Raw genomic sequence first — 14388 nt, 5'->3', positions numbered from 1 at the left:
AATCCTTTCTCAGTCATTTATGCATTTGTTCATATTTAACAGATATGATGCATACTTCAAGGTTTTGTGCTATGCATTTGAAATTCAAAAGTAAACAAGTCAGTTCCTGCCCGCAAGGAGTGGGGACAGGGCTGGGGGGAACAAGAATAGCCGAAGTATTGCTATAAAGAGTTGTAGACTGTGGAGCTTGCCTAACAATTGGGTGAGAGCAAATTCCCAGCTCCACCATTTCTCTAGCAGTACAATATCAGGTAAAATCACATATCCCGAGCCTCCGGGTCCTTGTTTGTAAAGATGGGAAAGTTAGTCAAGCCACCACATTTAGTAGAAATCTCCTGCACACTTTCTGGGAAAATCACAGCAAGTCAGCCCTGAGGGAAGGTGTGCTGAGGACATATGAAGGTCAGGAGGTGACTGTCAGAGAGCCCAACAGCCTGGAGGCTATCATGTCCACCTTTCTCCTGACCAAGGAGGACACTGACCTGAGAGCTAGAGACAAGTCACAGAGGTCCCACTCCTTGCTGGCAGCTGTCAAGATCATATAGGGGAAGCTACTTCCAGGCAGGACTGCAACTATGTATCTGGAGAAGGGCCAAGCAGCAGCAGAGGACTTGATTCATCTCTGTGCCCCAATGCCTATGTGCAGAGCTCTGGGTAATGGCCGCAGCAGGAGAAGGACACTAAAACTTTCCTCACTGACTAATTCCTTTACTCTCTACAACCCAGGAACCTCTCAGTCATCGTGAGAGGCTGGCAGGGCATGTCACCTGGGTATTAGGTGAGCATATTGTAGTTCAGGCATTTGAAGAGGATTCTTGGGTGGCAATACACACAATCGATAGAGCAACCTAGCTTGGGTGGGGACGTCAAAGGAAAAAGAAATTTCTGAGGGGAAAATATTCTTTCCCAAAAGTTGAGGCTTAGGATTTAGGAGAGATTTACTTAAAATTAGAAGGAAATAGAGGAAAATCCTCCCTATTTTCCTGATTTTTTCCTGCTGTGATAAATGAGAGTCTCTTAATGAAAATAGCAAACATATGAAACATTGACAATTTGTAAGTCAACCAACTTATGTGTAATATAGAATTGAGGTATGAGGTACCTGGAAAATGTGTTTCCAAACCAGCCAAACTAGAAATTCCCCAAAACTATGTATTGATGTGTTTCTAGTTTTCCCCAGAATTTATTTTTCTCTCCCCAAAGCAAACCTTTTCCTTTTAATACAAATCTTCTAAACTTTGTCATTTATGCCTAAGAAAATTAAATTGTGGAAGACTTCCCTTACCAGAGAGCACACATGCATCGTTTCAGGATTCCATATGCTACAATAACATTAAGAGGGTTTTCCACAGAAACTGGTTTTGTAAAATGCAACCTTTGAAAATTATTTGGGCGGGGAGGTGCCTATTCACTTTAAAAATATGTACCTTGTTTAAATATGATTGTCTCTATTGGTGGAAGTTTTTCCCACATTTACTATTCAGAAACTATTTGTTATATGTATGATTAGGACAGCACAGTGTAATCAGGCAGAATCCCTGACCTGGCAGTAATCTAACCTGCAAAATGTTCAGTGAACAATGATGTCTCTCATAAGAGCACCATTCGTGTGACACGTCCATTTCAGAGAACCACGATCTATAATTCCCCCAAGATCTCCACTGCCCTAATTTATATGTGTGTTGTTATGGCTGTGTTCATCCAATTCCATTCTCTAAGGCCAAACTGTATCCAAAAAGGCTGCCCTGGATGTATGCATATGGAGGGTCAAGGCCAAATGGCAGCACTGTTACCAGGATACCAAGTCAAGGAAGCAACTGGCCAGGAGCTGCTGATATCTGTAACTTGCCAAATCCTTACTTATGTGCTACTTACCATATGTTCCTTATCAAGTGCTTCAAATGCCTGACCTCACCTAATCCCCACAGCATCTCTGCAAACTAAGTTTGATGATAGGTTTGATGATAGAACCAAAGCTCAGTGCTTTTGCTGGAATTTTTATTTCTAGCACAATTTCCAATGAGATTATCACCAAGACCCACTGACTATAAGACACAGCAACTTGTTTTTAAGAACTCAGCAAAAAAAACAAAGGGGAAACCAGGGAACCCTGGGTCCCAGAAGCAATAATTGAAAGTCAGAGCAGCAGGCATACAAGGTGTGATAGGATCGTAGAGCCAGGAGGCAGGGCACACTCACGGAAGACCATTGCAACTGAGCCCCACTGGCTGGGACTAAACACTACCCACTCGACCAGAGCAGTGACACTTAGGCATGCTCTGCCCTGGTTCTAGAGGACAGGGGGCAGGGAGAGTCTGCTATAAGCAATAGAGCCTACACCACAAAGCTCTTGAAGTCCTTACCTACCAGAATGGCGCTAGAATGCTTTGTTAAGCATTCTACCCAAAATGTGGTCCCCTGGGTTACAGTTGTAGCTCAGTGATAGAGCGCTTGCCTAGCATGTGTGAGGCACTGGGTTCAATTCTCAGCACCACATATAAATAAATAAGATAAAGGGGAAACAAAGTCTTTGTTCTGGTTTAGTTCTGGGCCCTGAGATATTGAAATGAACCAGACTAATGGTACCTCTGAGGTGGCAAACAGAAATAACCAGAAACCACTCTGGAGGGTTCATTTAACCACATGAGATCCTCTGTATAAAAGGCAAGCTGCTCTGGGGATCACAAGCAGAAACATAGAACACACAGGACATGAGTGGCCCCAGCCGCAGTCAACAACTGCAGAATACAAAAAGCTTGCCACTCCCAAGAACGTAACAATCTGAAAGAGGCTATAACATAATAAGTTTCAAATGACTAAAGAGATAAAATGATATTTAAAACCATAAGGATCGGGGGCTGGGGTTGTGGCTCAGTGGCAGAGCGCTTGCCTCGCACATGTGAGGCACTGGGTTCCATCCTCAGCATCACATAAAAATGAATAAGTGAAATAAAGATATTGCATCCATCTATAACTAAAAAATATTTTTAAAAAAACATAAGGATGGAAGAGGATGCTATTAAGAATGAAACAGGCAGGTTTTGAAAAGTTCCAAAGAAAAAAGAAAAGTTCCAAAGAGACTATCTGGAAATTTTTAAGAATGGGTAATTTAAATTAATGATCCAAAGGACAAATTAAACAGCAGACCAGACACAAATAAAGGAAAGATAAGTGAAGTAGAATACAGATCTGAGGAAATAAATCAGAAGGGGACACAGATAAAAGGATAGAAATTGAGAGAGAGATTGAGAGACATGAAAGATTGAAAGTCCTTTAAGCATTTAACAATATTCCTGAAGAAAAGACTAGAGAGAAAGGGAAAGAAGACTATTTGAAGAGCTTAAAGCAGAACTGCCAGAACTCACACAAAAAAAGTCCTCATTAAAGGGCTCGTGGTTCGGCATTTCACTCATTGCATGGAGCATGCCTGTATTTGGGTCATATGCTCAGAGACAGATTGCCAGCCTAACAGTTCCCTGGAAAATCTTTGTCTCATTGTCACAAGACACCCAAGAGAAGTTTTGTGCTTCACACCTTACTACAGGGGCAGATTGTAAGTTTAAGGAATTAACCATCTTTTTCTGTCTCTCTTTATAAGCGCATGACGTTTAAAGAAGTTAAGCAGCTTGTACAAGGTCACACAGCTTCCATGGGAATCAGGACCCAATCCCGGCAGTTTGCCTGAGAGAGGGCTCTCTTAAGCACAGTGTGCTATACCACTGAAGACACAGTGAAAGGATCCCTTAAGCTCTGGTGCCCTGTGACTCTGATCCTAGATCAGAGAAGCAGCCCTGGACTGGATAAGTCCTCTATCCATTTTTCAGATCTTTGTGGAGGACAGTCTTTGTTCTGGTTTAGTTCTGGGCCCTGAGATATTGAACTGAACCACACAGCAATGGACCTCTGGGAGTTCATTGTCTGGGGAAGAAGACAGAGAGAATAGTCAAATTATAGTTCTGGGGAGAGTCATTCTGGAATGGAATTTCCCCAGGATGCTGAAGAATAGTGTTTCAGTAACATTCATAAAATCATGTTCTCCTAACATCTAAGTCTCTCTGGGGGACTTAAAGAAAATGCCACACCTCAGAAAGAACTGAGTTCAAATCCTGAGTCAGCTCCTTCACCAACTATCTGTATGATCTTCTCCAAGTTACTTTACCACTTTGAGCCTCTGATTTCTTTTCTCTAAAATGAGGGTGACAACCGTGGCTACCTTATAGGATGGGAGAATTCAATGACAAATTCCTTATAAAATATTAGCAAGAACAATGCGTGGCACTTGATGCATGCAGTGATTTATCTTTATCATCAATTTAACATTGATATTAGTAAACACCACCACACTCCTGGCCAACCTTTCCCAGGGCTCAAGAGCAGACGTTCCTCCTCAGCAGAAGGTGGCTCTGCCCAAGTGCCACAAAGTAGTGTTTATAAAGAGGTAAAAGACTGGTTTCCAGGGACTGCCTTGGTGGTAAACAAGAGCAGGCAAGAGCTAATAAAATTTCAAATTAGCCATGACTTTTCACGGCCCTTCAATTGTGCTGGCTGATTTAATGGTAAACATCCCTGCTCGCTGGGATTGAATAATGGAGCATTTCTGCAGAGTTATGGATGCAGCAGCTGAATCTGTCATGCTAACATCAATAGCAGAATGCAAATAACCCTCTGCTTGGGCTATAATTATGTGTTTAAGCAATGCCTGACAGGGGCAGCCCAAGAATGTGTGATGGAGTCTGCCGACTACAGGAGAGGACAGTGCTTTGCCAGGCAGTTGCATCTGGGGTGGGGACAGAAGCAACAAGTTAAGGCCCAGAACAGTGCTGGGGCAAAGGAGACCTTCCCCCATGTCTCAGACTAAATCTGCCCTGTGAGACTGAAGGGATGGCCTTTCATCTGATGAGCCATGTTCTAGGTTCAGGATCAGGAAGGGAAGATACCTTTATGAAGCACCTACTATGTATCAGGTACTATTTGTGGACTAGTACTACACATTTAAATAAGTAACAAATACCTATATGACATTTACTCCTATTACCCCCACTAAGAGATATAAGAAACCAAGACCAGAGGGTTTAAGTGACTTGCCCAAGGACACACAATGGTAAGTTTTAGAACCCAGATTTTAGAATCCCAGACCATCTGGTTCTGGAATCCATGTGCTCTTTTACTGTGCTGCCATGAAAGAGGTGACAAGCTCTAAGACACCATGCAGAAATGGGAGAGGAAGGCAAGGAATTTTTGTCCCTAATTTATTTAATGAAAAAAAGAAAAAAAAACTGGGCTTCAGGACAGCTAAGTAGTTTGCCTGCAGCCACACAGCTGGTGAGGAGGACGGGGCCTCAGTCTAGTCAAGGTATATGCAGTAGCCTTTATACAATGAACTCCATGGAGACAGAAGGGAGGTGGATATCTGAGCCATACTTCCACATTATTAATGAGGAGACAGGGGTTCAGGGAGATTAAGTACAGGAACTTGTCCAGGATCAGTCTTAGGGACAACAGTAGGACTTGAACCTCAGTCTCAGTGTCTCATGATCCTTTCACGTTGCTTAATGGAATTGACTAAAGATATGGTTTTCTGGCTTTTATAGACTAGCATTTATTCTCAGCCCATTCTTCCTTTGTGAATGAATTCATTCAGTTTTCATTTATGTATTTAACAGTCATATTTTTTAAGTATGCCTACTAAGTGCTAAGGGTGGAACAGATGACCAGAAGAGATCTGTGACCAGGGTGGTGGGAACGGTTATCCCAAGTCAAACAGCTAATAAGCAGTAAAGCCAGAATTTGAACCCAGGCAGGAATACACATCATCACACTCTGCCTGCAAAACCCAGACCATCACCCTGGACTCTTGCTGTCCCCTACTGTGAGCACTGTTCTCTGGGATCATGTCTCATTTAAAGCCATTCTATTGGGTGTCTGTAAAAGTACTTTGGGGTAATGAGGTCAAAAATCTGTGATCCGGTAGAATTTCTTCCTTTGCACTTTGGGAAGATGGTACTGCTATAATGCAGTCCTGAAGAAGCCATCCTACGGTAAAGAGAATCCCTGCAAATGGCAACTCACAGGAGGGGGAGTTGGGCCTCCACAGGCAGAGGACTAGGCCTCAGGCCATGTGGTCACCTGGCAGCTGGGAGAGATGCCACACACCTTCATCATCACTGCCGCATCCTCACCCAGAGCCAGGCAGTCCCCAGGTCCTGGAGTTTCTCCTCAAACCCATCCACTTCTCCAGCTACCCCTGTCACTGCGCTGGCCTAGGCTGTCATTTTTCACCTATGCAGCCTCAGTGCCGCTCCTCCTCCTTGAACTCCAACTTTCCTTCTGCTTCAACAGTGCACATCCCGCTTTAACCTCACATTTTAACCCGTTAGGTGTCCCCCATTGTCCTGAGGATGAAGTGCACACTCCCTAACCTGGCCTACCAGGCCCAGCCCAGTCTGCTCCTGCAACCCGGGGGCCGTGTCTTGGGCAACTCAGGTGTTCATGTATTTTCTCACCTCTGGACCTTCATAATACTGTTCCTGCTGTCTCTTTAGGAGAAGAAAAAAAGAAAAGACAGTACACTTACCTGTCTGTCTCTCCTATTAGATTGGTGGGGCCAGACTTGAAGTACCTGGATCTCCTTAGTGCCAGTAAAGGCTTTGGCTTATATCAGCACTTAAAGTTAGTGAGTAGAACATAGGGAAGAAATGGATGCAGGCATTGTAGGCAAACAGGGCTAACTGAACACAGCACTATAAACCACATGCTCTGTCACCCTGCAGATGGCTTGGTGGACTGCATGGACCCTGACTGCTGCCTCCAGCCCCTCTGTCATGTCAACCCGCTGTGCCTAGGCTCCCCCGACCCTCTGGACATCATCCAGGAGACACAGGCCCCTGTGTCCCAGCAGAACCTACACTCCTTCTATGACCGCATCAAGTTCCTCGTGGGCAGGGACAGCACACACGTCATCCCCTGGGAGAACCCCTTTGATGGAGGGTGAGTCCATGGGCCCAGCTCCAGTGGAAACTCTCTGAGGGAGAACCAAATCACCTCCAGGGCTACTTTTGGGTGGGAGGAAGCCAGAAGGGTGGGCCTCAAAGGTTCCTGATGGAATGTCAGAGGAGGCAGAACAGCAACCTCAGTATCCACAGAATTTTTATGAGCAAAGTTGTGTTGCTCCTGCTGGGTGATAGATGGAAAGAGTGAAAAATCAAAGGTCCAAGGGGAAGCTTGGATCAATACCCACTTTGCAGTCAGCTCTTCCTGATCCTGTGGTCTCCAGATGAGCTGAAGGGTTTTGACACTGCTCACCCTCCGAGCTAGCTTCCAGAAAACTTTGTTAGGCTGAGGGAGGGGTGCATCTGCTCTGCCCCAGGGCCACATGCCCACGTGTTCTTTCCGTTTTCCGGTTGTGTCATCTGTTGGACAGTTTCTTACTGAGATCTATTCTGTGCCAGGTTGCATGCTGGGATCACAGAGATGAGTAGAACAGTCTCTGCCTATTGGTCACTCACAGTCCACTGAGGGATTAAAAATATGGGGGAACAGTTACAGTATACTTGGCCAAAAATATGTGCCTAGGTTACTCTGGTACAGAGAGGAGGAGGTACGTTGAGGTAGGCGGAAGACCAAGACTTAAGATCCAAGTCTTAAAGTTGTGATATAGTTAACAAGGAAAGGGAGGGAGGGGGTTCCAGGGAGAAGAAAGAGCTCATGCTAAGACCCTGAGGCATGACAGTAAACAGGAGCAGCAAAAAACATCCTCTGCTCCCCAGGTCAGGACAGTGAACCAGGATGAAGTATCCAAGAGGGGAAATTTATAATAAATTCTTTTGAAAGTCTTCCAATGTAGGGAAGCCTCATAGATGCAGAGCTTTCTGTGCAAGTCAGCACAGTTAATTTAGCAATTAGACTGTGTGCTTCTATGTTCATGATTTCTGTGCCAGAGGGTCGCTGTTCTTGGGGGACAATGGAAATTGACAAGGGTGGGAACGGGGACATCAGCAGAGCTTGGTCACTGCTTGGGTGTGAAGGGTGCTGAAGAGAGGGGCCTCCTCCTGGAGGCCTAGATAGATGATGATCTCTCCACCAGGACAAGGACCTGAGAGCAGGAGCAGGGTGGGAGTGAGTGACAACCTCCACTTTAAGCAGGGGAAGGACAAAGAGGGACAGTAGGACACAAGAAGAAATATCTGTCATTTTAAATAATTCTGGAGCTCTTGCAGAGGTTAGGACCTAAAGTTCTTGCTTTGGGAAACCATCAACAACAGGCAGTGGTTGAATGTAAGAGCACATGAATGAATGCTTGCTCCAGGAGCACGTGTAAGAGCTGGGGTGGCAGAGACTGAAGAAGGAGCCATGAGAGCCCCCTGTGAGGTGGCTCCTATCTTCCCAGGTAACTGGAGACACCAAGGAGAAGGCCTCACTCCTGTACATGATGGAGCCAGGATGCAGGCTAGTAGGTCTGTCAGCCCCAAGAGCCTACCCCTTTCCACTACCCCAACTCGTCCTTGCAAGGAGCATGGCACTTGGGAAAAGTGAGCAGGAGAGTCCTTTGAGCCTAGCAAGGGGGGGCCAACACACATGTCACACCTTTAAAGGTGTATTTACAGTGCACACCCTTCCACCTGGCCCACGCATATGGAGGACCTGAGGAGGGGGTGACCTTTCACATTCACAGGGCCAATCAAGTGGTGGATCCAGGGGCAGAAAGAGTGAAGAGAAATTATTCATTTATCTTGGCCAGAAAATCACACTGCGGATGAGTAGCAAAAGCAGAAGTCAGCTCCAGATCATTGTTTATGTAGCTGTCACCTTCAGTTAAATTACAGACACTCTGAAAGCAGGGACCATTCATCTCTCCAAACCTGTAATACTTCAGGCAAGGCCCAGAATATGATATTTGCTCTACAAATGAATAGATAATAGAAGCTTCCAGAATGTTACTGTAAAAATTCCTTTTACCTAACATTTGTCTAAATCATTATGTCTCTGCTTCTCACCAGAGGATGTAGATTCAGGAGAGACAGCTGTCTGTCACTTAGGATCCTCAAACAGACTCTATGTAAAACCAACCGAGGTGACTAATAACCTAGAAACATGAAGCACCAGATGCCCTTCTTGTTAGGCCATCTATTTGGTGTCCTTGATCTGTGCCAGAAGTACAGAAGCACAGTTGGGGTAAAGTCAAGTCGGTTAGCAAGTTCAAGTCATTGATGTTTTTCCTCTGAGGTAGGGGAGTGGGGTCTAACAGGAACAGCCCAGCATTTCAGCCCTGGATTTACCTCCCCTAGCTGTGTGACCTTGAGGAAATGATATAACTCTTGTACAGTGGCCTCTAGCTATGAGTTGCAATAATAGTAACTACTTACATAAAAGTTACATCAGAGACCCCTTCTAGTGCATCTTTATTAACTAAAATAAAGCACCTAAACCAGGACTGAGTATTTCGCAGTGGTTTTAATAGTGGCAGCATGTCACAGTGAATATAGCACAAGCTTGGAATCAGACAAATCTGGTTCGAAAGGATTTCCATCTTCTGTGTGACCTTAGGAAAATTCCTTAACTTCCCAGAGCTCTGGTTTCTTCAACTGTAAGATTGGAGTGATAAATTCTATATCACAGTGTTGCTATGAGCATTAAATGGGAGAAAAATTACATAAAGGCTCAACCTAGTACCTGCCACACAGAAATATTTGCTAATTACAAGATGATGATGGTGGTACTGCTGCTGCTACTGATGATGGTGATATTAAAATGAGTTTCCAATTCCACTTTCTTAATTGGAAGAAAGACTTGATACTAACCTGCCCTTCAGTAGAGTCCAACAGTCATCCAGAGAAGGGCCAGGTTTAGACCATTGAATCATTATTTGAGGAAGAAAAAAAGGCCACATTCTTCCCAGTCAGCTGTCAGCAGGGCCCTTGTTAGAGAGGAATCCGGAGGCACTTCTCCTGAGAGTGGAATTTCTGATGGACAGGCAGACCTGACTCAGTGCCTGTGTGTGACAATAACAAGGCCTGTATCTGAGGGACAAAACCCTATATCCTCCTACACCCCATATGCTATGCAATAATGTCTGGGATTCCATTTAACGGGCTCCAAGATGCAGGATGATACTGGATACCCAACAGCACTCCTGAGACCGTCAGGAAAGGTGAGCCTTAGAGGTGGAGTCCTTCACTCTGTAGATTCCCAACCATGGGTCAGGTTCAGGGAGTCTCTAGGGTAAGGAATTCAAGCCCAGGCTTTAGAACTGACTGGACTACCCTTCAGTGGTAGATGCCAGAGGGCCAGCTCTCAGAGTCCAGGATGTCCTCAGAGGCTGGGCAGGAGGTTCTCCAAAGAGACACATGATACCAGGAATTACATGAGGTGGCAGGAGTCCCATGTTCAGTACCTCCACTGGTGCCAGAGGTGAGGGAACAGGGACGGTCTTGGGGAGGGATGGGTAGCATCTCTTGGGATGTGAGGGCCCCAGTCAAGCACAGGGTGCTCTGATCCAGCTGGCCTTCATGGAGGAGACCAGAGGCTGACTCAGAACAAGACAGAAGTACTGCCAGGTAGACTTTCAGTGAGGACAGCCTCCATCAGAGACCCATTCTAGTGCATCTGTGTCCCTAGAGCCCAGCATGAGGCCTGGCTCAGAGCACACACTCAGGACAGGTATCATGAATACAACAGCTCTGACATTCTGACCCTGCTGTTCCTTGTTGCCATATAAAGTGGCAGAGGTGCAATGACCTCAGCTGATCCAAGGTAGAAAGGGACATATCAGGCATGGGTATCACTGTCACCAGATGAAGTAGCTTGAATACTATTTTTCTCTCCTGGCCTGGGTGCCTGGGCATTTGCCGGATGAAACACCTGTCTCCCCTGCAGTCATGGGCAGAATGCAATGAAAGGTGCCTACTATTAACACTAAGAAGAGAGGATAGTAGATGGTGGCTCAGTGGTAGAGCGCTAGCCTAGCATGTGTGAGGCACTGGGTTTGATCCCCAGCACCACATTTTTTAAAAAAAAACTAAATAAATGAAGGGGGGATAAAAAGACTAAGGGGAGAGGCCCCTGAGGTCAGAAAGTAGAAAGAGGATCTCCAAATGGATTTTTCAAACAAAAAAGACAGGTAAGAGACACAGACTGTGGGGTTTGGGATCTGCTCTCAAGGTAGAGCAACTCTGTTAGTCATGGGGCAGACATCACCTTAGTGAATAGCTACAGATTGCCCATGCTGGACAAGTTAGCAGATCATAGGAAGAGGGATGACAGAAGAACCACCCCAAGTTATTTGAATATAGGTTCAGAGAATGTTTGAGGACATATTGGTCTAAGAAAAAAAATGAGATGTCAGCAAGCCTCACTGGGCTCCTTCAAGGATACCAGCTCACTCAGGCAAGCAGGTGGGTATGCACAGGGATCGAGGAGACTCAGCTGATATTAATCCCAAAGGGAAAAGACTCAAGGGGTGAAGGGAACATCAGAGAAAGGAAGGAGGAAGAGATGGTGTCCTGTAGAGGGGATCAGATCCTATGAGGAGAGACTAGGTAGGCTTGTAGAGGGACAGAACCACCAAAACTTTGCCCCAGGAATGGAGAAATAAGACCTGCGTATCACCCCATTTCTTTGGGGGCCCTTCATGGGTCTGTTCCTCTTTTGTCACTGGATGCTCAGTGCCAATGGAGGGGTTGGTGCAGAGTGAGCCGCAAGGAATGATAGAGTGGATCAAGGAGCCAGTCAGACTCTGCTGGGAGCCTGAAGAGAAGGAGGGACAAAGTGCTCAGAGCTCAAAAGTGGAGCCATGTCTCCAACTGCAAATGCCTCTCCTTGAGCCCACACATGGGCGCTGCCTCCAATGTGGTTTTGTTTCTCAGCACACAATACAGGGCAGCCCAGGGCAGACAATAGCAGATGTTGGTTGTTGAAAATTAATGAAGGAATGAAGATTTCAGGCAGCCTATGGCTTGGACCTGAGACAAAGATTTCAGTGAGAAGGTTGGCCATTAAAACATTATTTATTAAAATACAGGTCACAACAACCCATTAGTGCATCATGAATTCAACTTAGTGGGTTGAAACTACTTTTTTTTTTAAAGTAAGTTTAAATGGAATGGGGTAGAACGAATGGAAAATATGGAAAATGGAATGGAAAATGCAATTCTGTAAAAATATATATTTCATCGAATATTTTGGTGGAGGTGGTGGTGGTGGTGGTGGTGGTAGTGGGGTGTGTGTGTGTGTGTGTGTGTGTGTGTGTGTGTGTGTGTGTGTTATGGGATAAACTGCATTGCTTACTGGATTTTAGCCACACCAGGATTTACAATTTCATTACAAATTAAGGAACCAGCATGTGCAACAACATGACTTTCCAGGATAATCAGAGAATGAGAGAATTTTAATGGAACAGGTGGATAATTATGGTGATATTATTTTATAAAACAAAAGTCAGGAGATATGTTCTAACATTTGAGATCAAGACGGGCTTAGGGGTTTGGGGCTTATGGTCATTGTAAGCAAAGGGAACACATGGGAGAAAGAGGAACATATGGGAATAGAAGGCTAGGGCCATTTAGAGGCAGGAACTCAGAAAGATCTGATCCTCCTCACCTGTCCACAAACAGGGCTAGCATTTCATCTTAGGATTCGAAATCAACTCTAAACAGAAGTTAAATAACCTTGATGCCATGGAAGCCTTCAGAACTTCTTTCATGGCCTTTTTAAAGGCACAAAGTTCCTGGGAACTTTGAAAGCAAGAGTTTGCAAGAGGAAAAAAAAAATCATGAAAAGGAGGAAGAAATAATCACATCTATGATCTCATTTTTTATTGGCCCACTGCAGAGGCAACCCATACACCAGTGCCAGTGGCACAGCAGCTACAAAGGGCATTTGCTTCCCCATCCCAAACCCCCATCCCCCCTGCCCCAGGCCTTAGCCTTCTGAAAGCTCTGGGAGAGACCAAGCAGTAGAGATCATCTAATGGACTTCAAATAAACACCAACTTCCTGACAGCTGGCCTCTAGGTGAGTTTATTATTGAATTACACTCCTGCATTTTCAGAACAAGCTGAGCTGACAGGCCGCCCCATCAGTGTAAAAAAAAGAAAAAGAAGAAGAGAAAAGAAAGGCAATGATAAATCACCTGATGGAAGATGGAAGGAGGTAGAGATCATGCTTCCTCCAAAATGTCAGCCGTTATATATTATTCATGTTGGTTTTTTAAAAATCCCTCCCCACATTGAAATGAATGTCCATGATGATAAAGCAGCCAGATGAACTCAGTTGAGGATTCAGGCAGTGACTTGCCACATCATCATGATGAGCAGCTCACAACTCCTCCTCTGTCACTTGATCAGACCTTTATTGATTTCAAAAACAAATTACAATCCCTGTTTGTTTTGTAACTTAGGCATTTCCCCCTGTCCATCACAGGAAGCATTAGCAGAGCATGCTGTGGTGACACAGAAACAACCTGGGGTTTAGAGAGAGAGGACCTGGATCAAGTCCATGGGCAAGGGAGGCTGAGTTTCCTCCTCTATAATGTGGAGTGACTAATTTCCACCCTACCGAGTTGTTCTGAAGATTAAATAAAATACGGTATCCAGAAATACAATGGCTGGTACATAGCATCCACTCAGTAATAACACCTGACATTGACCATGAATGTGCTACGCGTCTGGCATTTTTGAAATGCTTTGTAAATTTCGTAAGTAGTGATATGTCTTAAGTCTTCCCCAGGCCATAGGATACTGGGATGGTATTTTTCACCCTTGTTTTAGAGCAATAAATACTGAGGCACAGAGAAGTTCCATCACCTGGCCAAGGTCAGAATGGCTTGCAAGTGGCAGAGCTAGCATGAGAAGCCTTGCTCCACTGACACTAGAGCCCGCATGCTGAGTGTCTGTTCTCTGTTGCATCTGCATGCTCCCAGCTCAGTATCCTCATTCCACAATCTATACAGTGTGGTTCTACTGCACCCTACATTCCCCAGGTGGTCCTAACGGTACAACATAACATACAGTCAGGCTTCGGGCTGAGGAGAATTAGCTCAGAGTCAATAGTCTAAGCTTCAAGCCCAGCCTCACTATTTGCTAGCTGTGTGGCCTTGAACACATCTTTTAATCTCTCTGTATCTTTATCTTCTCCTTTATCATATGAGTATCCTAATCCATTCATCAAGGAGATGTTGTAAAGATTAAATGAGATATAAAAAACATTTAGGTATCAGGGCAGTAAGTTTTCAGTAAGTCTCAGCGGCCATTATTACTAATAGCAATAGTGTTTGTATTAGCATCAGCAACAGCATTCATATTTATGTAGGTTTTAGTGGCACCAGGAGAACTGAGAGGAAGTGGGAATCTTCAGTGGCAGCATAAGCATAGTTAGGTAATTGACACAAATGTCC

The 14388-nt window shown here is 44.9% G+C and overlaps 1 pseudogene; it reads left to right on the top strand.

Moving 5' to 3' along the window:
• Positions 1-14388, top strand: part of LOC143387209 (teneurin-4-like) — a 266697-nt pseudogene that overhangs the window by 180693 nt on the left and 71616 nt on the right.

The sequence above is a fragment of the Callospermophilus lateralis genome, unplaced genomic scaffold, assembly GCF_048772815.1.
Source record: "Callospermophilus lateralis isolate mCalLat2 unplaced genomic scaffold, mCalLat2.hap1 Scaffold_279, whole genome shotgun sequence".
NCBI lineage: Eukaryota > Metazoa > Chordata > Mammalia > Rodentia > Sciuridae > Callospermophilus > Callospermophilus lateralis.
Note: the sequence above shows the minus strand (reverse complement) of the source record. Positions and strands in the feature narration are given on the sequence as shown.